Raw genomic sequence first — 19025 nt, forward strand, 5'->3', positions numbered from 1 at the left:
AGCCTCAAAGTTCTTATGAGGTCATAGACTGTGTTTTAGGTCTGTTCTGTGAATAACATTCTAAGTTTGTCAGTTGAAGGAGTCCTTTGAATAGCATAGGGGCCTCTGTGTTGTTGGGGGTCTTCTTTCCCATTTAACTTAATAAATAACTTAAGCCAAAACCGTACCTGCATCTGTGTATTTGGCTTTCCAACAGAAATGTTGTGTTTCCGAAATAAGCATATATTGATTGAAAAACCCCTACCAGGATAAAACCCTTTACAGTGGAATGACAGACTCTTGAAGCAGACGGAAAACAGAAATCTGCCATTTTTGGTATGGTGGAAGTGGCATAATTTTGCCACTATCTTAGGTGAGGCAAGAGGAACGAAATCGATCATGTTTCAGATAGGAACGTCCACCCTCCTGTGGACACCCCAGAGAGGCCAATGTTGCCAGGAAGCATACTTGCCCAGGTGAGTCTAAGTGAGTCCTGAGAGCAGAATGCATTACATGACTGTCACAATATTTTTCCATGCCATGCTTGTTACTTGTATAGCACTTTATGGCACACCAGAGCAACATCACAACACTGTGTGAGGAGCTGGGAGGAGATTTTGAGGGTGAAAGCCAACAGTGTAAACAGATTCTGCACTGTATGCCCCATTTGCCCTAAACAGCCACATTTATCCAATTCAGTAGTAAGGATATGTGGGTGATCCGGAAGACATTTTTTTGATGATTCAGAATACAGGTTCCCTGCTTATACTACAGCCTTGATGCTGCGGCCAGAGCAGTCATTGGGCATCTGCCAGCCTTGTGCCGACTGAACCTCCCGTTGGTGGTTTCTGGTCTCCTCGGGGCATGATCGGCATACATTCTATGTGATTGCAAATACTTTCCTGAGCTGCAGTTGCCTAGCGTGGATAATAGGTGGCAAAAGTGTGAACTGAGTGAAAACAGCTCGGTGTACTGGACAGCATGCTTTGTGTACATTCAACAAAGCTCTGGGAGGGTCTGAAAGGAAGAGGGAAGAAAAAGTGAGGGGGTAGAGGTGGCCACAAATCCACATGCCAAACTTTATTTGCCACCATCAGAAAACAGGCTAATTCCTAGGAGTGGTTTTGCTATTTTACACTAGATCTCTGGGAAATTAATGCTTTGTGTGTGGTGACATTTCTGAGAAAGCACTAATGAGAGGACGCTCCGGCCAGGAACAGGGGAAAGGAGGGTTTTGGCACTAGATACACTTGCAAATGCTTCACAAAACCTCTAAAAAAACGAATACAGGGTACCATTAAAAGCTGTGGTCACACAAATTAATTTGCAGAATTCCTTACTGGGCACCTTACCAGCAACAGGAACATGCATTTTAGTTTATTCAGAAAGATCTAAAATTCCCTTTTTCTTTTAAGGGTTTCTAGTGAAGGTCAGGAAGAACATTTGGACTTCTCTGCCTTTGGTGGAAGCAGAAAGTAAAGAGAGGATTAAATCCCCTCTCCACACACACTCATACCTCCAATGCAACCTCTTCCTCCAACCCAGCTCAAAAGGCTACCATTTTGTTTCAATGTGCTGTGTGCTGTCCTTAGAAACAACAACTTGGTCTTTAAGAACAACAATTGGGAGGCTAATGTGCTTTGTTTGGTGAGGATGTCTGACTGTTGAACTGCTTTCAGACAAGCCAGTTCAGCATGCTGAGGCAAAGAGAGAGAATGGAAGGGAGGAGTGGGAAGAGATTTGCAGAAACAGATAATGGAGAAGCATACTGTCTGCCGTGTTAGTTACTTTTGTGGCACCCACACAGTTCTAAGGCTGTCTGAAAGCAAGTGATTTTAACCACTCTGCATCCCAGGATTGTGGAGATGGCAGACATATAAACCAAAAACTGTATTCTGGCCAACATGATTTTCTCCACACCATCGTACATAACTTTAGTTTTGTCTCCAATAGGGGGTGCTGTAGTGCCACCTATCAGCCAAAACATCACAAAGCCAGGAGCTTTTCTGACTGAAATAAGGTAGGGTACATAACAAGCAGAGAAGGGTGAGCAATCCAAGTTTGAATAGGAGGGTTCAACGTGGAATTCGACCTAGCACCCTCTTTGCAATGTGTGCAGAAGTGAACACAATTGCTCTAAAAGGATTTCCCATAATATGTTTGCGTCTGCACTTTCAGGAGTCTGACATGCACAACAGCATGCAGTTATAACACATATGTACATTGGCACTGCATGATGTAGGGCATGCCATTGTCAAGGGGTATCACGATTGCTGGAATTGTGACGATGGGGCCAGCGTGTCCTGCACCAGTTCAGCCAAGGTCTAGCCTGACAAACTATTTGGTTTCTGAGGTATACAAAGTAATCCCTCGCTGCTCAGAACAACCTAACAACACATGGAGTATTACTGCACGCACGAGGGTACGGTTGGGCTATTACCAAGCGACATTCCTTGGATATCAGATTTAGAAAGACTGGGTTTGGTAGAAAAAGCCACCATCCATTGCTCCCATAGTGCGTGGCATAACCCCATTCTGTGAACATCACCTTATGTAGACATCTTGGGTCCCGTCTATCAGTGAATAAAACATACGTGATATGTTCAACTCCTGAGGCTCAGCACACATAACAGGCGATTGGGGTGCATGTTGAAACCCATCTTCCTAAACTGGGCTCGATCTGTATGAGGGGAAGTGGGTGATCTAGTCCTTAACATTACCCCTAAACCTGGCATGCGAGAATATAAAATCAACTCTCAACCCCACTGAGAATTCTTGTTCTAGAAAATATGTCAACAGCAATTTCTGACAGCACCTGGAACCACGTTTTAAGGACGCGGATATTAAAAATCACTTTCTGCTTCAGAGAGGCAGGGGCGCCACCAAGGGGTGGCCAGGGGGGGCCATGGCCACCCTTATAAAAATGCTGGCCCCCCCATCGGCCACCCCGCGAAAAAGCAAGCAAAAATTACTTTTTTTGGTTTGCACTGAACTTGCCATGTTCAATAACATGTTCAGTTCAGTGTAGGGTTGTAACGGAAATGAAATGCCGTTATAAATGTCATTCTCATCATGGCTGCTATCTTGTTTGCAATGGCAGTATATCGAATGAAGTTGTGCACGTGTGCAGTGCACATTGGAATGCGTGCAGGGCTGTAGCAGTTGATTCTGTTTTGCAGTCTCCGCGAGCCTGAGCCTGGGACTGGAGGCAGAGTTTGCCCAGGGCTGCTTAGATGTGCCCGATGAACAGAAAGTCAGAAAAAGAGTTACAGGTGTCGGCAACGCAGTGCTCCGTGTAGGGCTCCACACATAAATAAAACCTCTAATTTAATTAAAGCATCCCAGCCAGCCTGGGCCATCATGGCCCAGTGCAGACTTCTGAGTGCAGATTATTACAGAGGATCTTTCTCTGACAAAGAACAGAAAGCTGATGACAGGAGGGTGTTGTCGGCTCAGTGGATGGGGCTAGTTACATTCGAAGTGCTGTATTGCACCGGCCTTGTCTGGTGCCCTGTTTGGATGCAGCACAGCACAGAAAGAAAGGTATGTGTTTTTTGTTATTGTTTTTTTTACCCGACCAAGTTAGAAGCTAATTTATTTACATGGAGCATCCCATGGGCAGCTGCAGCCTGCAAGAGTGCCTGGGTGCCTCTCCCAACGTTTTGTCCTACTGAACAAAATGCTGGTGTTCAGTATTCTTTCAGTAGAAGAAAACGTGGGCTTGCCTTGCAGCAGTCCTCTCCAGTCCACTGAGGTCACCGTGACTGTCCGGAGGCCTTAAGCAAGTGCAATTGGAAAATGAGCTGATCTGATCTTATCGCTACAGATACTCAATACGCAGCTCGTTTTCCGATTTTCAAAATGCAGATCAGATGCACCCATGCAATTGCTTGCGAGGCCACTGGACCATCATGACAGGGATGGAGAGGCGCTCTGCTGCAAGGAAGACAAGCCCCACGTTTCATTTCATTGAAAGCATAAAAATTAAAGTAAAGGTTGTGTTGATGTCCTTAAAACCATACATAACATGCTGGAGGTTTGTGACGAATCTCCAAATCTAAGTAAGTTTACTACACAACTTTTTTTATTGTGCATCTTAAAGCGCTGAAAATAAAGTGGGTAAATAGATAGTTTGCCTTTTGCATCTTAATTTTTCCATTCAGGATGTGGAAAATAAAGTTACTCTGATATTATTTTTTCTCAACTTACTGATGTAAGGATTTACATGTTGTAATGATGCTTTATTATGCAATTTGTGTATTTTGCAAGTAAACTCATTAAGACAGTATTATTGTAGGCCTCGACTCCCAAAACGTTATTATTTTTTCCAAGTAAAGAGTGGAAGAAGGTGTTTGTGCCGAAATTAGAGAGTGGCCGAAAATCCCTTCTTCGCTGTTTAGCATAAGCGTGTGATCCTGGGCAAATAATGCAAGCTCACCCTGACTTCAACTGCAAAATGTGAGTGCTTATCAGTGACTATGTGTCGCCCTTACAATAGGACGGTTTTAATAAGTGTAGAGACAAATCAGTGTACCCTGGTGGTGCTCCTCTGCTAGTGGCTCCAATACTGTCACAAATCATTGCATGATTGCTGTACTGGCCCTCCCCCAGTCTCCAATCACTTGATTTGACAGTCAGATAGTCTCACGAGCCAGTCAGTGCACCAGAATTTGTAGCAAAACGGACTAACTGCGGTGAACCAACATTACATTTTCTCCCCTGCTGCTCCTAGCCACTGAAGTTGCTTGTGCCGTCCAGAGTACTGCCCCACCCTCTGCAATGTCCTGTTATGCTATGATATTGAGTCTTTCATTGCACACCATCTGCCATTTTCACACTTTCTAGGAGCTTCAGAATCTGCAAGTAATAGGGTAGGGGGCTAATGCAGTAGCAGAGGGATCAGGCCAAGATTGCTTTGTTACAACATTGATGTTTGCAGATCTTAAAAGGTATGTCTCTGTTTTCAGGTAGGTAAGGTACTTGTTTGTATGAGTGACAGAAAATTGAAGCGTTTTGCTTCTTGTTTTTGCCACCAACTCACCAGATAGTCAAAGACCAAAGAAGGGATGGACCAAAGGTTCACCTGCAAGAGAGCCAAGGACCAGAGGAGAGTTCACCAGAGCAGCCAAGGACCAGAGGGGCAACTGACCAGAGAGGTTCACTTTTACCTTAGTTTTACTTCATTCTTTTTAGTACAATTAGGAAGGACAGGACCTGTGAGGAGGGACACTTGAGGGCGTTTTGTTTACCAGCCCACTGACTTGCCATGGCCATGCTAATTCCTATGGCCAATCCCACCCATTACCCGAAGAGTAAGAATATTCTTAAGAAAGTCTAACTTTTGAACTGCCTGCGTTTTTTTTATGCACACTGGCAAGTGGTGACTTTACCTGGGTTGTGTTCTCAGTGAAACAGAAAATATTAAAGGAAAGATGTGTTGCTCCAACTTACAAGGAACATTCTAAAACTAAATTGGGGATAGCAGAAGAGCTGCCATTTCAGAAACTGAAAATAATCCTTTTGGTAGACCCTCATCTTACCATCAACCTGACTTCCCTAAGATTCTTTTGTGGAGACCAATGCGTAAAATGTACCACTGGGTGCATTCCCATCGTAAATGCAGTCCAACGGCAAGATACATCTTGTATGTTATTCCTACATAAATCAAACCCTGCTGCATGCATCATATTCGATAGATATGTTGGCAAGTAAAAACTTGTGAGTGAGGATTTAGAGGATTCTTTGGTGATGATATGATATGATATTTTATTTGTATCGCGCTCATACACAAGTGTATCAGAGCGTGACTTGGCAAGGGAGGGGAACAAGGGAAGACAAGACAACAATCCTACTAGGGCCCAGTGACATTGCGAAGTGCAGGGGGAAAGTGCAAGGAAGAGGGGAAATGTGGAAAGTGCAGAGCAAGGGGTACAATACAAAAGGTAGTGCAGGCAGCAAATGCAGGTTATGAGCGCAGACAAGGGGTGTCTGGTAAGTGCAGGTAAGGGGACTGTAGGGTAACAGATACAGACCCAAGTGCAGGTGTTGCAAGGGGCAGTGCGGGTGAGTGGCTGGGTGGACATGGACCTTGGCCCGAAATCAGTGCAAAAACCTGGTGCATTGTGCCAAAGCAGACAGATCAGCAGGGCAGAGGGGGCATGAAGGTAGAAGTAAAGAGGAAGGTCTTGAGGTGCTTCCAGAACCGGAGATGGTTCTCCTCAAGTTTCAGAGTTGCAGGGAGGCTGTTCCAGAGGGAGGCCCCTGCTGAGGAAAGAGATATGCCACCAACTTGTTGCATGGAGAAGTGTCAGACCCTCTGGGAGGTGGAGGTGGAGGAGTGAAGAGCTCGAGTGGGAAGGTTTTTAGAGAGGGAAAGTTGAAGGTATTTTGCACCCATGCCCCAGAAATTCAGTTATGTGTTTGTTTTGGTGTGCCACCCATAGATTTCCTGTGGCCTCATCAGGCCACCCCTATAAAAAATGTCTGGGGGCGCCACTGCAGAGAGGGAGCTGGTATCAAGATGTACACTTGTGTTACAGGTGCAAAACCCATTTTTAGCACTCTTTTGGTGTAGCTAGGCTGTCAAGTTTTCCCAATTCCCATGACATTCTCACCGCACTTCAACTTGTTTATTAGATAACCCAGTCGTCATGTGCTTTTGTTCCTTTCCCGCTAAAAAAGATAAGCCTTTTAATGCAAGCGGCAGATGTCTTCTTTCATTTCATCGAAGAATAGGTCAGATGTTGTTTTCAACTAAACTCTGGAGCGAGGCTGTAACTAAGCGCCTACCTCGAAAATCGGACTACGTCACAGCCTGGTCTATGTACCCCCCGCGTGGCCGCGTTATCTCTTCCGCTTCCTTCTCTCAGGCTGCAAGCGTTATCCGCTGACAAAGACCTGCAGTGACGGCTAATCGCCCGCTTGGGCCTATCCCGGAAGCCTAGGCTACGCATTTCTATAAGCTCAATGTTGCCACAAAGCGGGGACGGAGACACTATTTGCCGGTGCATCCCATGTTTCCTGGCACCGTGCTGTTTTTCGTTCCCATAGCAAAGCAATCAACAAAAAGAGCAGCAAGTGTAGTCGCATATGTCACAACATACAGTTCAAAGTACATCACATTAATGCCGCACCCAATAAATACATTACTCTGGAATTGGTTAATGAAAGCGTGTTTCAATGTGTTTGCAGTCTGCATTTTAACTGCGTGCGTTTCCTGAAATATTTCTTTTATGTCTAGTTGCATTTGTAGTTAAAGCTGACAAAATAATGTGTGTTCCTTATATTACTTGACACGCTATCATTCAGATAAATTCGACCTTTTTAAAAAAATATATATATGTTGAATTTAAAGTGCATCCTTGGCTTACATGAACTTTTATATGGCATACGAAAATAGGACTAAACAAAATGCACAGTTTACACATGTAAATTAGCGTCTTGTGTTGCTTAAGTGCGCTTCAACAAGGTCGCGTAAGCAAAAAGATTGCCTCTGGTGTTCGCCTGTGTTCAAAAGCCTCAAATGACCCGTGTTCTTTTTTCATGAAACATTCAGGGCATATATTCATCAAGTCAGCTAATAGTGTGCAGGCAGACGCTTTTATATATTATAAACATATTTATTTATTTTTTAATTGTGATTTCTGTGCCTTGTGCCATAATGCATGATGGTTTGCAGTACACAAGAAAGACAAGCCAACACGTATTACCCCCTATCCCAAACTGGCATGTTGGTTGTTAGCATTTTGGACGGTCCATCAGGCATGTAGTGTTCGCAAGAATGATATGCTACTTCCGTTTAATGCTGCATGGTTCTTGAATGGCCTATATTCGAGGAGAGCCTGTCGCTGGAACATTGTATTCGCATTGACCTCACGTGAACCCGATTGCCAGTTTCTGCTGTCAGTACAGAGGCGGGCACGCATAACAACTCGGAGGCGTCTCGGCGCAAATCGCATGTGCATTCTGGCGAGCCCGGGGTTGCAGCTGGAAGTGCAGGTCAGCTCTTCAGTGGCAGTGGAACAGTTTGCAACAACAATGCATTACTCTTATGATTCCATGGGCCTTATTTGCAAAGCTGTTTTCCCGTTGAAAAACGCCCTGCAAATCAGGCCTAACTGGTTTTTGCGTAGGTCAGGCAGCCTAAAGTAGACGTCTTTGGCAGTATTACCGAAACTTTCCACACTTGCAAGTTCAATTAGCACTAGTGTAAACAATTGCCCTAGTCAAAAAACAGTCTTTCGATGTATTTTTGCACAGCATATTATTGCCCTAAGTCGCACAAGGGTAACATTTTGCCATGGTGCAAAAATTCATTCTAACATCATTCTTGTGCTCTATTACAATAGCACCATTTTTGCTCTAGTGCTAATTCCACTTGCACAGGTGAAAACTCTCCGTGATATCGCCCCTTATTTGTTCTGAATGACTTCAATGATGATTATCTTAATTATCATGGCACGGACAGAATATTGACCAGCACGCCAGGACATTTTTCAGGATTTTAAAAGAAATCGTGGAGTTCCTTCACTGTTGAAATGTTTTTCAAGTGGCATCAACATTCGCAATTCTTTAATCGCTTTCAAATAAATCAGTGATGCTATTTGAATAATGCAACCTGCATTACATTCTATATGCAGTGGTATTTCAGTGTAATATTGGTCAATGTGGTTGGATGTGAAGGATTTCCATCTGTCATGGGTGTGGAAGCTCTGTCTGTTTTTGGTTTTTATTAATAATAAAATGGTGTCAGTAGTCCATCTCAGAAACGGTGGTCTGTTAACCAAACTCTGCTTTCAGAAAGTGGGGTGCCAAAAGCCTACTGTAAACACATGCACTGCTGCATCAGTCCCCTGATCCAGGGATCCCACTCTTCAGCGGAAGAGCGCAGGTTGAAAGGTTGCAGGTGCCCTGTGTGACCGCTAGTGAGGCAGCAAAGTCACTGCAGATAGAGGTTGCATTTCATTTAAATCTGCACCAATTATCTAAAAACAAATTATGATGCACTATTACCCTGGTGACCAGGCAATCTCAAATCATAAGCCATGCCTGGGTTTTGGTATGGTGAGTGGTAATTATCACAATTATTAAAGCCACATCAGAGTTTTATCACACATATGCCAACAATGTGAGCCCAGGCCAACCATGGAATGGCTGTGTGCATTTTAATCAGACCACCTGTCCCTGCTCAGCCAGCAAGGCCATGGGAGGAAGACTGTGACTCCTTTGATACATTGGGAGGTTATGTTAAACCTCTCCAGATCAGGAAACTCCCAGCAAGGGATTCCTGGGAACCAAGCTTCAAAGTTGCACAGCTAAAGCAAAGGGGCAAATCTCAACTCTGCTGCTGGTTAACAAAGGGAGTTTGAAGCTGCAGTCTTGAGGAAGCAGGAGTTTGAAAAGTCAGAAAGATCAGATGTGCTGGAGGAAGGGTTACTACATCTAGATTTTCCATGGGCTTCTCTTATCTTCCTGGCTCCTACACTTCCTACACTTCCTGCAGAGCAAAGCACACTGGGCATGATTCAAGAAAGCAAACGTCACGGGTTACCTTGACAGATATTTGATGACTTAATGCAGGCTTGCCTTTATCCAACCATAGGTGGTTTTCAAAAGGAAGAGGTCTCCCACGCCTTCCTTGATTCATCTTGCACTCTTAAGGACAGAAGAACTTGGATGGGCTCTGTTGGGAGAGCAGTTCTTTCCAAAGTCCTCTGACAGAGGTGAGGACATGTGCTCCAAAAGAAAGGCAAGCGTTGCTCCCCACCCATCCATAGGGAACATTGGTGGGATCTGCTGTTGGACCCCGACCACCACTCTCTGGCAGCTGCACCGCTATCCAGGCTCCTTAATGGTGGTGAAGGACTCCTGATAATGCCAGATACCCTCCCGTGGGTTGGAGTGAAGTGAAACAGGACCAGTCTTGTTCCGAACAGCCTGAATTGGAACTCACAGCACCAAAATAAGTAAAGCAGCTGGATTCCTGCATTCTACACCTTCAATCCATCCTCAAATCAGACTCGACAAATGTTTAAATGCCTTCAAACCACCAGGACCCACTTTACTGCTTTTGGTGCTTACTTGAACATTCTTCAAAATGCTGTTGCTTCATTAATTGAACTGGCTTGACACCTCATCATACCAAGCAGGCAACATAACCTGTTTGATTCGGACAACTAGCTTGTCACTGTGGAGGACTTTGAATTCCCACCTCTTCAAAATTCACATTGGACAATCATAGTCACAGCTTCAAACCACCCCGGACCTCAACCCAAACCACTCATTGACCTGACCCAGCGGTTACCAATGTGTCAAACCTGCTTGTTCTTCTAACTGACTCTGATGAACCCTACAGACTTCATTACTCAAACGCTGTCTTCGACCCACTTGGAACTCTACTTCAAATCGACTCGACATCAGTTCACAGCCTTGACCAGCATGACTCGCCAGCTCTGAACCAACCTGGCTCATCTCATAAAGACAGCATCCTAGTTTGATGCTGTTGTATCACCCAAAAACTGATATACTGTTGAGAAGCCCTAGACCCTTGGCCCACTTTTGTGACTGATATGCCACCCATTTGCACTCTTTTCATCAAGACATATTCTTTTTGGTGGCATTGTTTGCAGTTTCTTTCCTTTCACCCCTGCTACATTGGACATAGGTTTGCATCACATGCATTCAGCATTTTCTATGTTTCCGTAGGGGTGGGTTTTGTGTGTGTTCTTTTTCTAGTACAGTTATATTGTATACTGGTGTATTTAATGAAAATAAATATATATTTTCTAGAACTTTGATTGGAAATGTCTTTATTTTGGACTGTTGTACTGTTGTTGTTTGGATTCCTACAGTTATCATATTCACAAAAAGTGGAGGAGGTATATCTCTTGACTGTTTTTCCTTAATTTTTGAGGTCACTATTGTTTTGTAGTATTGTTAAGTCTGAGTAGGCAGTTAAGCCACTAAACACCCTTGTACTCATGTAGGGCAGTTGTAACTTTGTCACATAGGTGTACAGTCGTAACCGCCTCTTCGTTCTTCGTTTCCTGTTTTCTCTGAGCTGCAGCTTGACGCAACTGCACGTCTGTAGGTCCTTTCCTTGGTCCTTTCCTTGGTTCGGACGAGCAAGATCGAATGTGTTCGGAGTGGAGTCTACGTATCTGCCGGCGAGTTTCCGCGACCCCCGTGTCATGGTATAGCACAGATGGGAGAGGCAGATTTAAGTGACCCTTGCAGAAGGTGTAGGGGGGACCCACCTTAGATCTAGTACAGTGCGGGGCCCGTGAGCAACGAGCAACGAGCGGTAAACAGGTAAAAATGTCTGTCTTAAAGATCCCTGGTGCGGTAAGCTCGTTTTTCTACCAACTGTCCCTGAAATTTGCACACGCTCAGGTGAGAGATTTGTGGGAGACTATGGGGGAGACTGCGTAGGAGTAAAATCCCCTTTGATCCCGCAAGTGCCATTGTGCCATTGTGCACACCATGAGTGGTGGCCAGTGAAGGACTTTTTTTTTTTTGGTTGTGTGTCTGGAAGAGTTCATGTGATTGCACATGCAAATTGTGCAAATTGTGGTTTGTCCAAGACACCCCCGCCCTGAGTATCTTTCAAATTGTTTGAGGGCATGCTGCAACCTCAAAAACTCCTCAAAATAATACATGGGCGGAGTTTGGCAGTGAGTCCAGGTTGCCCAGTCTGCCCAGTCCACTTAGTCCACTGTGTTTCTGTGTGAGGAGCTGCTGCAACCCTCCAGACCCTTCAGTCCTGTATTTAATGATTCTGCTTTGGGGGTTAAAAGCATCTTTCCCATGCGGAGTGCGGCACGGAATCCGGCAGTGAGTCCAGTCCGCCTGAATTCGCCTGTGCGCTTGTGGTCAGAATGGCTGATTCCCCTAAAACGAGTTCCCTCCCTGGTCCCCAGACCCGCCATAAGACTCTCCAGCATCGACGAATGCTGAATCCATGGACTGCTGCACCGCTGAAAGTCTCATCGGCTTGTCGGGCAGCAAGGTAAGCAAGTTAATCAATCGGCCTGACACCCCGACACAAAATACTCTTGCTACTTCCTTGGAGTCAGCCTTGTCTGAGCTGCCCGAAGCCGCGTTTAAGCCGCCTCGGCTACCTGCATTGGCAAGCTCCTTGGTCCATGCTGCATCGCTCCCTTCAAATGTTGCTGACTGCCCAGCGGACGCGAGTAACACTTCCCAGGCCCTGGTGGTTGCTCGCCCGCCAGCGCTGCTGTCGCTGTCAACTCTTGTCCCTGTTCCAGTGTCAGAGTCGGTGCAGGTGCATACCTTGATTCCACGAGACTCACGCGATTTACTGGTGAATGCGGATTCACCAGATATTTACTTTTCTCCGTTCGATATCACGGACACCGAGATTATGAGTGTCTCACAGGTTATCGAGGATGTCGCAAAGCCCAAATCAGTTGACCTTAATGGGACTTTTTTTACTTTACCGGCATTGAGACGTGTTGCTGTGATCTCAAATAACTGTTTGACTGACTCGGCTCCCGAAGCTGCTCATACTATTATGGAAAAGCCTCGGGCTGTTTGCGACTTAATGGAACCTGCAACGGCAGCTTCGAAATCTGTAGACTCATGCTCCATCTCAGAAGTCTTGAACCTGCTGGCACCCAATAACTTGCCTATGCTATCTCCTGTCAGAATTGCCGCAAGACCTTCGTTGAAACCAATTGTGAAACTTGCCTTGGCTGCTTCACTTGCTTGCACGCCCCAGCAAGTGTGTTCTTGCCGCCCCGCCGAGAAATCCTTGTAAACTCGGAAAATGGCAAGTTTGCCTCTATCGTCTGAAGCCGTAAATTCCTCCAAAAAAGTGCGATCGATTCCTGAGACAGTCAACCTTTCAAATATGCAAACTCCTCATAGAGATTCATCACGTCGAGCGAGTCTGAGTGTTGACTGTCCTACGACTCCTTCTACAAAATCAAGCCTCTCAGTTGTTGCCGCCATTCAAATACATAACAACATTCTTGCAGCATCATCACAAGCAATGATTCCTTTTGTTAAACTTTATGAATCATTGAACAAATCTATCCGTGATTAGGCTGCTATCCTGTTGACCCTAACCACTAAAATGGACCAATTTGATAATATCACCCAATTTCTGAAACAACAAATGCAGACCGAAGCTGAATCGACGATGCAATGACAACTTCGGCTTGCCGATCTGGCGGCACGTCATCATTGTCAAAATGACAGCCTGACCTCTGGCTTGCTAGATGCAGTCAAATGGATGAGCAAACCAACTCAGTCATGTGGGTGCCAGCACAAAAAATCAAATAAAGAAAACCTACCTAAATTGGGTGTCCAAAGACCCCCTACTGAGAATTCATCAAATACGAACTCCACTGAGGCGTCCGGCCTAAGTGATCTACTAAGTGTGCCGTCAGGAGAACCTCACCCAATGCCAAGTACTGACCTAGTCGTGCCTGAATTTCCACCACGTTCCAATAGTGTTGTGGCTCAGTCCTTACCCAATGTCAACAAAAATCTGGCCACTCCAGGATTATCGGCTTTCACCACTGGGCAAGAAAAGCCTCCCCAAGGTCAGCCTCAACTAGACCCGCAAGCACTGCAATGTGCCTCATTCTGCATCTTTGTAGGCCCCGCAAAATCAGGCAACATTGGTACATCACCGAAAGCAATGATTGCAGTTCCCTTGTCAAATTGATGGTGCCGACTCAGAAGCAAAATTGTGCTCTGGCTACAAGGCCCTATTAAAATAAATCCAACACCCCTGATCACTCCAACACAAAAAAATGTATAAGGAACCTGACGACCCCCCCCCCCAAGACCGGGGCTTTTTGTACGCAACACTGGTGCTGGCAGAAGTGCCCGCTATAAAGTGCCGGACAGCAATGTGCAGCCTTCGAAACCACTCTTATAAAGAAGGCGAATCATTTCCGATGATTGTTCGTCAGTGGCGTCCATGTTGTCTGTTTCAACGGAGCTATGTGACCTATCCACGTATCCTTGTTCTGATGATGACGATTGTTCCCAGATGCCTGATGTTAATCCAATCTCTGCCGCCATCCATGCCAACAGTCAAGCTAAAGGTGCTAATGTTCCTGCTGTTACGTGCTTACCAAATTCTGGAGCAGACAGCGGTAGGCCGCTGACAAGTCCAACTGTCCCGAGTCTAAATCCAAAACTCACTCTAAATCAACATAAACAACTCACGCACCTTAAATTTCGAGTTCATGTTTCAAAGTTAACCTCACAGGCTGGGCATAGTTGTAAGTTAAGGCTCCAGAACATCCTCAGCGACGACAAAGAGCTGAATCTTAACAGAGGTAATGTGCTGAAACTGTTCAAGTGTATTCCACCTCTCCGCTCGATAATCGCAAATGATATTAAAATCGTTGAATACACTACAGAGCGATGCTGTGATTCAGTTTTGCTTCACTTTGATTCAGCAGGGGTTCATAATACGATTCTCAAAGCTGCTGACGACCTGCTGTACTTTGGCTTTGACATTTCATTGGAACCTGCAATAGCAATTGTAATTCATTCCCCTGACTCTGCTGACCTTAGGCAGAAGGCCAGGAAGAGTTCTGATGTGTTGCATGTACGGTGTCTTTTGTGATCTGGCCAAACTCATAGTCACCTTGAAAGTTCAAATGCAAGCCGTGGAAACCCTGACAGACTCTAAGTATAGGCCTAGCCATGATTGATCCCCTCGGAAAGACAAAACTTTATTTTATACTGGAACACCCGTGGATTTAAACACTTGTTCAATAACTTGGAGGTCTCCCTAGATCAAGTTTTTGTAATTTGCCTGCAGGAGACGTGGTTATTGGACTCCCCTTGGAGAGATGGTTTTACCATGTCAGTAAACCCTGCGGTCAACAAATGCTCAAGGAAGACCAAGCGCTGGGCTAATAAGGACTCGCATCACTCAAAATTGGTCTTCTCTGATTTGCTCAAATCCTAACCCTTATGTTCAAGGAATCATCATGCACACTCTGAATTCCAATCTAGCGACGAAAAAACATCTTCTTATTGTCAACAGCTATTGGAACCCTGCAAAAATGAGTGAAAAGGTTTTTGTTAATACTGTATGTAATTTAATAGATGATGCAATGCTGTTATATAACATCTTAACAATTATTTGTTGTAGGGACTTCAACGGTTCTTGGTTTCAATTTGATCAGTCAAACAATTGTTATAAGTGAGGTCCATCAAAGGATGTGGTGGCCAGAGGGCAAATGTGGGCCGATGCAATGAAATCGCGTGACTGTGTTATGGTAAATGGTGCTGTCAGTAGTGATATCTCTGCCCAGCCAACCTGGCACCACGAGCCCCAGCACAGCATCATTGATTATTTCTGGGTTTCAAGGAACTTTGAGTTGAAGCTTTTAAGCCTTCAAATCCAAAACATGACCAATAGTGACCACAAGCTCCTGAAACTTAGCTGTCTATTAGACACCTCTAGTTCTAGTGAAATATACAATCTTCCGGTTGAATCTAATAATGGGGGTAATCGTCTTCGCATAAATGCCCCGCAGATCAGCCGCTTGACTGGCAGATTTACCAGCTTATTGAATGGCGTTTATTACCCTTCACTATTGATTGACCATCCGATTGTCACTAAGGCTCAGGGTCAAAAGCACACCCAACATAACCAGGCGTTCAGTTTAATCATGCACGAGAAAAAAAAAAGCTTTGCGTCGAGATTTAAAAAAGAATTCACCAAAGAGCATGGTATCAAATGCTGTGAGAGTTAGAAGAGCCATTTTTAGGAATTGGGTAACCTCACACAAAGCTGTCATCGAACAAGATCGTGCTGAGTTGATGATGAAGCTTATAATCACCAAGAACACTCGGGAAATTTGGCAGATTTTAAACACGGGCACGATTGACCATTTAACTACACCTCAAAACACCATCTCGGGTGATAGATGGTCCAGGCATTTCTCTGGTGTTTTTGCAAGTTCAACTAACCCTTTTGAGTGTTACTCGGTTGCATGTCATGGTTCTTGAGCCGTTGACACCCCGTTCGATGAAATGAAACTAGCAATCAAGAGTCTAAAGAACTCTAGTGCCGTTGGCCCTGACCTGATTAGCAATGTATTGCTCAAAGAGAATATAATAGTCTGGGCCATCTTTATCGAACGAATATTTACTAGTATTGCCTTGCAAAAATGTCTACCTTTATCATGGTGAACAGCCATTATAGTTCCCATCCATAAGAAAGGCAGCTGGGATTGCTTGGATAATTACCGACCGATTGCTCTCCTAGATACAATCGAGAAGATCTTTGGCTCTCAGCTGCGCTTGAAGCTTGTTCAATGGGCATATTTAGCTGGTATTTCTGACATATGGCAAACTGGCTTCACAAAAGGTTTGGGTGTCGATGTCAACCTTTTGATCCCCACAATCCTGAAGTTTGAAGCTCAGAAAGCCAGGCATAACATCTACCTAGCATTTATTGACATGAAGCAGGCCTTTGATTGCATAAATAGAAGCCTGCTCTGGAAAAAATTAAGAAAATGGAATTGCCCATCAAATATTCTTGATCCAATAATGTCTCTTCATTTGAACACCTCAATCCGGGTACGCCTAATTAGAAGTGGTGAACTGTCCGATTCTATTCTAACGGCACGGGGTGTAAAGCAGGGGTGCCCCCTTGCCACAGATCTGTTCAAATTATTCTTGGTGGACTTACCGGATCATCTTGGTCATGTTCACTGTTTTCCTCCAAAGATCAACCAAGTTCCAGTAAGTCGTATTGCCTACGCGGACGATCTAGTGTTGATTGATAGAACTCAAATTGGTCTCCAACGGTTGCTCAGTTTTCTATATGAGTACCTATCGATCAATGAGCTCACATTTAACACAGAAAAAGCAAACATTGTGGCAATTGGTATTGTTTCAGGTAATAAGGCTAAGGCGTTTAGGTGGGCTGTAGGTAGCCAGTTCCTTGATACTGTAGACTCTATAAGATACTTGGGTGTGCAGTTCACACAACTCCATCTGTGAACACCAATGGGTGAAAGATCTGAAACTAAAAACCATGAGTCTTGCCTTCCAAGCGGCAAAAATAAACAAAAGATATGGTAAATTTTCTTTATCCCCGGTTCTGACGTTCTACTTGCAAAAGGTAGTTCCCATATTAACTTTTGGAGCCGAGGTTAGCTGGAAAATCAGCAAGCATATTTGGAACTCTTTAGCAGGGCTCCACCTACCACAATAGTGTTTCAATGATATCTTTACGAGACAAATTGTCGCTGAACTCCTTGTATAGCCATGTGATCTGGAAATCAATCACATTAATGCGAAAAATGTCCGCCGAAAATCCAATGCCCGTTATCGAATATTCAACAAAACCTATTCTGACAATAATGTTATCTTATTAGACATGTGGCGTTTCAGAATACAAGCCTGGGTCGATGCCGCGGGAATCTCCGAGTTTGATCTTTTCACTAGACCACAACAAGCAAAAAAGAAAATATGAATCTTGGGCTTGGATCACCAACATCGACAAATGGGAAAAACTATCCTCAACAAACTGGCTAGGCATTGGTCAAAAAAGTTACATTTTCCGTTGCAATATTTAATGCATTCTCCATCTCGCTATTACCGTGAGCAATTCCTCTGGTTTCTACTGAACATTCTGAAATCGAAGGAAATTCCCTGGCACAGAAAAGATAAACTGGCAAAAGACAATCTATGCCGCTTCTGTTCCCTGGCAGACGAATCGCTGAAACACTTAAACATTGAGTGTGAGAAAACTAGTGCCTTGCGTTCTGTACACATGAGTCAATTTGCTCCTCTAGATAATGACATGTTCGCCTGGTGGCTTAAGATTTCATCTGGTGCAAATGTTAAACATGTTGGTGCAATTGTGAACTATCTAGATGCACTACTGAAATCCCCACTTTGAGCAGTGATCTCAAGTCTCTATTCTGTGTTTTGGAGGAAATGAACTGGGATAGAATTGACTCTTCGCATGTTATTACAAACTGGCTGATGTGTCTTTATCTTTGCTTTTGTTCACTTACTTTCCTTTTCTGATGTGAAGAGCTATCGGTTCTGTAAGAACCTTTTGAGTTATGTTTGTGGAATTGAAACAAAAGTTTCTACGTATGTTAAAACTGTAGATTGTTCAATAAAAAAAAAGGTGTACAGTCATTTTTGTGTTTTGTTTTAGTACTTGTTATGTTAAGGAACATTGTTTTTGTTTTTCTTCGAAAGAAGGAAATGAAAACAAACTGCCAACTTCACATTTGTTCAAAATGTTCAGTCCTTAAGAAAGCGAAGGAGTTGAAGAAGTGTCAAAGCGTAAAACATGGATTGGCAGCCTGGAAACCATAGCTATGCTTTAAAAGTGATAGAATATTTGCAATAATCATTTACCAGAAATCATAACCAAATTATTTTCAGTTAAGAAAAATATTTGAATTAATAGAACCCACATATTACTAAATATCAAAATCCCTTGCCTAATATTAGACTAAATAACACTGCATACAGAACGTGATGGAGAGTGCATGTTGTAAAAAATGTCACTAATTTATCTGGAAATTGCAATATGATGTTGAATTGTGAATTTATTGGAAATCCTGTTAGGGGTGAAAAGTTCAAATCCATTCATTCGCTTTTGTTGGTATCACACGCTGTGGGATCTGATTTTCTCCAAAACCGTGGGGTGCCATGTGACATTCTTAGAATAGAAAAGCTGACAGCTGTGTCTTAAAAATTGGTTATATACAGGGCAATGGAAAGAGAATACATTCAATTTCATGGCACAACAAGCAATGAGCGTGGCCACAAAACTGGGAGCACCCATACACATATTGGTGAAATACACTGGATGATCAAAATCCTCATATCAGTACTCCGCAAGACATATGAGGTCCTCATGAGACAGCTCTCTCTATCCCTCATGCGTACTATCACCTTTAACCGGTTCTACAGCCTCTTTACCCTGTTCTACGGCCACATGGTTTCAAGATCACTTTTAATGGATTAATCAAAGAACTCATCAATACTTCCAACATCACTCACAGCTTTGAGCTCCC

General features: G+C 44.0%; 1 protein-coding gene across 3 annotated transcripts in view; it reads right to left on the reverse strand.

Annotated features, from left to right (window-relative positions):
• HTR1F (5-hydroxytryptamine receptor 1F) overlaps positions 1-19025 on the reverse strand; it is a 3723175-nt gene that overhangs the window by 3195380 nt on the left and 508770 nt on the right. The gene's annotated exons all lie outside the window — the stretch shown is intronic.

This window comes from Ambystoma mexicanum, chromosome 7p (assembly GCF_040938575.1).
Source record: "Ambystoma mexicanum isolate Mex_15411 chromosome 7p, UKY_AmexF1_1, whole genome shotgun sequence".
Lineage (NCBI taxonomy): Eukaryota > Metazoa > Chordata > Amphibia > Caudata > Ambystomatidae > Ambystoma > Ambystoma mexicanum.